General features: G+C 50.3%; 1 protein-coding gene across 1 annotated transcript in view; it reads left to right on the forward strand.

Moving 5' to 3' along the window:
* The first annotated feature begins 1,472 nt into the window (after window positions 1-1,472).
* Mylk (myosin light chain kinase) overlaps window positions 1,473-5,197 on the forward strand; it is a 255,864-nt gene continuing 252,139 nt past the window's right edge. Inside the window, exon 1 of the mRNA XM_026788073.1 lies at window positions 1,473-1,511. The gene's annotated coding sequence lies outside the window, so the exon portion shown is untranslated. The remainder of the gene's footprint in view (window positions 1,512-5,197) is intronic.

A 5,197-nucleotide genomic window follows, 5' to 3' on the forward strand; every position in this document is an offset into this window, starting at 1 on the left:
GTGAGACAGGATTTCTCTATGTAACAGCCCTTGGCTGTCCTGGAACTAGCTCCATAGACCAGTCTGACCTCGAACTCAAAGAGATCCGCCTGCCTCCTGAGTGCAAGGATTAAAGACTAATGCCACCACAGACCAGCCCAAACCAGCTTTTAAAGGGACTTGAAGGCGTCTTCCAAACTCCGAGAATCTGAGTAAAGGGAATATGTCAGAGAAACCATGAACAAACAGTTCAGAGCTTAGAGATGCCTGGAAAACCATCTAACAGAGAGACCCTACCGGTTCTGGAAATGAAGCTAGTCAGTCCGTTGACATCATCTTTATACAGAGTAGAAAATCAAAGACCAGAGTCAGGCAGGGCCTCACCAGCCCACAGGGCCAGTTCTATCAGAACCAGATCTAAAACTTTGCTCTCCCCTTCTGGGACTTTCCAATGACAGAAGCCACGGAGAGAATGCTTCAAAAAACGCCACGGTTTGGTTTTCTTCGGAGAAAGCAGGTCCAGAAACTTTCTAGGATGGGATCTGATTAGCCTGAGGGATTGGGTGGGTTATCCTGGGCTGGGCCTGCAGCTGTCTTTTCTCAACGTCCCCTGCTTCTATAGCCTTTCCCACAGTTTGCTCCTTCTGCTGGCCAGGCAGGTCTGGCTACCTCTCTCTCAGTCTAAGTGGCTTCAGTTCAAACGTGCACATTTCAGATTTACTAGTAACTGCATGTTCGGCATGGTTGCAATGACCTGTGATAAGAAAATCTAATTTGTAAATGTTAAGTAACTTGTCCAAAGGTTTGTAAACTAGAAGGGGGTAGAGTCAATTCCAGAATCCACATTTTAAAGCGCTGTGTTATCCTATCTACGTAATTTGTTTTTCGTCATTAATTGAAGGAAATTGCATGTAATGTAATTTCGAAAGAAAGAAAGGATATTTTGTAGAAAATGTTTCAGTACACACTGTGTGTGTGTGTGTGTGTGTGTGTGCGTGCACGAGCGCGCGCCCCTGATGTTGTTAACAGCTATATCCGTGAGAGAGAAAATTCATTTCCCAACGTGTGATGCCTGTTTGTTCTGTGTTGAGAGTTCTTTCATGAGATGCAAAAGTAAAATTTAAAAATCGGGGGCACCGCTGCTCGTGGCGCGCTAGGAAGAACTTGGTACCGTGCGGGGTGGGGGGACTGGAGTCCAGACCGGATGGGTCGCGTAAATCCTAGGCACAGGGGGAGTGGGCGTGGCGTCAGGGTGTCAGGTCCATTCCTGGAGCTCCATGCAAATGACATGCAAATAAGCGCGTGGAAGTTGCGGCTCCGTGAGCTTTCCCAGTCCTGAGAGACGCGCTGCCGCCCTCCGGCTCGGTCTGCTCCCGCCCGCCGCTCGTTGTCGCCGTACAGAGTCGCCACCTCGGCGCTCGCTGCCCGTCCAGCCCGAGGCGCCGCTTGGACCGGCCGCGGAGCCAGACGCCCGTGGCTGCACGCCAACCCTCGAGCGCCCGAGCCTGCTCGCACCGGTCTTCGCCGCGCCGGTGAGTGAGCCTACCCGCGCGCTTTTGTCCGGCCGCCGTCACCGGGCTCCCGGTGGGAGCGGCGAGAGTTGGGGTGTAAGGAGAAGCCAACCCCCAAAGCATGGCTCCTTCTCCAGCCCCGGCCTTTGCAGACAGCTTGGTGACCGCTTGGTCCCCACACCCACCTGTGTGATGCTTGGACGTGGACGGTCTCGCTGGCTGGGACTCGGTTTTCTCTCTAGCACCGCACCGAGCCCGCCTTGCTTCGCCTCCCTCACTTTAGCCAGGGCGCCTTTCTGAGGGACTTTGTTAGAGATGACCGCTGTTGGGAAGTTTGGGATAGATAAACTGATTCCCTAAGGGTGGCTTAAATCGTGCCCCTCTCTGGATTTTAGGACTCTAATCCTTCAAAGCTCAAAGGACTGAACTTCTAAGATTGGCATGGCAGATGGAAAGATGCTGTTGGGGAAAGTGAATTTTTTTTAACTGAGGTGAGAATATTATGAAGAGAAAAACTCCTCTCCATTGGGGTCTGAAGGGAATACAATAGCTATTGTGGTTTCAGGGAGCTGGGTGGGGCTTAGGGTGCACCCAGGCAGTGGACTTGGTGCTAGGGCTTAGGGAGCTGGCTCACCAACCCTCTGCTAAATTGCAAAGATTGGGGTATGTGAATTTCCCCTTGTCCCACCACCCCTCATACCTCAGCTCTCCAGAACCTGCTTGAGAGCTGCTTCACCCTCCCAGCGAGGTTCTGCCTGTCTCTGCCCTGGAACAATCTTTGCTTGTTGGTTAAAATACACAACTCTACCCCACACATGCTCTGGGTATCCGCACACTGGTCTCTGGGGGGAGTGTGGTGTCTCTGTATTCTGTGTTCCTAAAAGGCCTCTAGGGTGTTTAGAATTGTTTTGTTTTTCTCTCCTTCCCTTCTCCATCAACTCTGCTTTTCTTGCCTTGACCCCCTTCACAGCCATCTTCTGTGGTCTGAGCCTCCTGCTCTGTTCTGCCTCATAAAGAACTGTGGAGGGCGACGCCTTCACTTCTGTGCCCGAGGCTAGTCAATGAATGGTCCTGTCCTGGTCCAGAGTGAGCTTTGTCGGTGTGTTCCCACCCTCATGGTCTAAGGGTTTGAGCTAGGGCTAGAAGAGACCTTCTGGAATACTTGGTTCTGAGTGGGAAGTGATTGTACTTTGAGGATATGCACAGGACTTTTTGTACCAAGCAGGTCAGCCCCAGGCTCACTGATGAAGGGATCATGCAGCACCAGGCATGAGCTTGGAGAGACATCCCACTGTAGCAAACATTTGTACCAGCTACTGTTTCTTGTTCAGTCGTGTGTGTGTGTGTGTGTGTGTGTGTGTGTGTGTAAGAGAGGGAAGTGTTAGAGGGCACTATGCTTGGCCACTGGAGGAGGAGGGTAGTTGGGTTGGGGTAGAGGACATCTGGGCAGTAGATGTGACAGTTTGGGTCCTCAAAGTGGTTTGTGTGTGAGAGATTTGCTGACCCTTCCTCAGGAGACTTTCCACAGGGGTAGATCTTAGAGGACATGTATGAAATCAGAATTTAGGGATAATCCTGATCCAACTGGTAAGACTTGGTAGGTCTACCTGGATAGACAGGACAGCTGCAGTCGCACCGAGCAGGGAAGGGTCTGCAAAGGCATGTCTGGCGTCAGCTATACTGAAGGGAAACAGACCTATGCAAGGTGCACAGTGGAGGAAGAGTATTGGTCCTGTCTGGTAAGGTTTCTGTCTCCCCCTTGATTTTCCCTTCACGGGAGAAGATGGATCACTACACACTTCTTCTAGGCCCATTTTTTTTTTTCTGTGAAATGCATCTAGTTGGTTTGTTGTTTCTTTGTTAAAGAGAGTCATACAGTGGGGATTTGAGAATGAAACGGCTCTGTTAATGACACGTCTCGTTTCCTCTCCTCAGAAAAATGTTTTGCAATACACACAGGAGATTACTCGTTCCTAAAAGCCTCCTACAGGGGCGGTGGGAGGCACACAACTTTAATCCCAGCACTCAGGAGGCAGAGTCAGGTGGATCTCTGTGAGTTCAAGGCCAGCGTGGTCTACAAAACAAGTTGCAGGACAGCCAGGGCTACACAGAGAAACCGTGTCTCAAAAAATCAAAAATAAAACAATAAATAATGAATAAGTCTCTTGTTGGGCAGGCCTACTAGCATCTGCTTTTAATCCCAGCACTTGGGAGGCAGAAACAGGAATATCCCTGTGAGTTTGAGGGCAGCCTGGTCAACATAGTAAAAGACCTTGCTAAAAACAATATCACCAGATAAACAAAACAAACAACAACAAAACCTCCTCCTGTTCTGCCCTTTTTGCAAAGCTAGTGAAACTTAGAAAAAGAACACCTCTGCATAGAGTGACTTTTCCAACAGAGGACTTTGATCTTGCCCACATTCAATGGAGAGCAATTAAAATTTCTTTGAGATTATAATTGCAGCATTCCCTCTTTCCCTTTCCTCCCTCTGAACACTTCCTTATACCTCTTCTTCCTTTCTTTCTCTTTCTCTTTCTTTCTATCTTTCTTTAATTCAAATTTATGGCCTCTTTTTCATTACTTGTTGTTATATTCATGTATACACACACACACATATGTATATTTCTAAATGTAACCTGTTGAGCCATTTCCCCCCTTTGGCAAACAAGGGGTGTGCACAGAGGACATTTGCATGGAAGGTCTCCATACTTGGGTGCTTGGGTCCCAGAAGAGTCTGTTGGCTGTTATGGGGGCTCAGAACCAAGGCATCATCAAGCAGTCATCCAGAGTGTGGACAGAGCATTGTCACTGCAGCGAGCCCCAGTGCCAGGTGACTTCTTTCCTTTCCTTTTGCTCCCTCAGCCTCCTGTCCCGCAGGAGTGGTGAGGTGCTAGGCGACAGCCAGCTTGTCAATCACTTCCCTCCCATGGGTCCGTTGTGCAGGTGCCTTCTCATCGTTCTTGCTTGGATTTTAGCTGCTCACCGTTTCCTCCAGATTTAAGGCTCACGTGCTTGAGACTGTGGGACCTCACTTTGTCACCACAGGCCAGTGGGTTGCCCCCTCTACCTTGGTACCTGCTCCTCAGATACCAGGGGTGTGCACAGAGGACATTTGCATGGAAGGTCTCCATACTTGGGTGCTTGGGTCCCAGAAGAGTCTGTTGGCTGTTATGGGGGCTGTGGCATTTGTGCACTGTGCCAGGACAGCCAGCCTAGTGGGGCCAGGGCATAGGCAGGCACAGCAGGGACTGCCCCTTGAAGCTCAGACACTAAAGAAGGCTGACTTTTCAGATGCTCCCTGGGGTCTTCTCTTCAGTGCCCTGCTGCTCAAGGTCCCTGGGTGTCTGACGGCGAATGCTCACAATGGGAACCCCAGGAGGAAGCTGTGGGAAATTTTGTGTAGACCCAGCGTCAATTCCCCAGTGTTGTCCCATCCCCCACTTCTGGTTCTTCTGTGCCCTCCCTTTCTGCCCACCCCAGCTCTGCTCCTCCCTCCTGGGTCTTGAGTGCAGAGCCCTCTGGAGACCCAAAGCCCCCAGGACAAAGGAGAGGGGATGAGGAGAGGATTTCCCTTTCTTTCAGATCTGCAGCTTGATTTCCCTCCCCAGCTTTGGGCCCTCAGGCCTAATGTTAATTTGTTAGTCCAGGACCTTATAAATTACTTCTCATAATCTTCAGGGGACACAGGTAATTTGGGAGTATAG

Source organism: Microtus ochrogaster, chromosome 2, assembly GCF_000317375.1.
Source record: "Microtus ochrogaster isolate Prairie Vole_2 chromosome 2, MicOch1.0, whole genome shotgun sequence".
NCBI classification, from domain to species: domain Eukaryota; kingdom Metazoa; phylum Chordata; class Mammalia; order Rodentia; family Cricetidae; genus Microtus; species Microtus ochrogaster.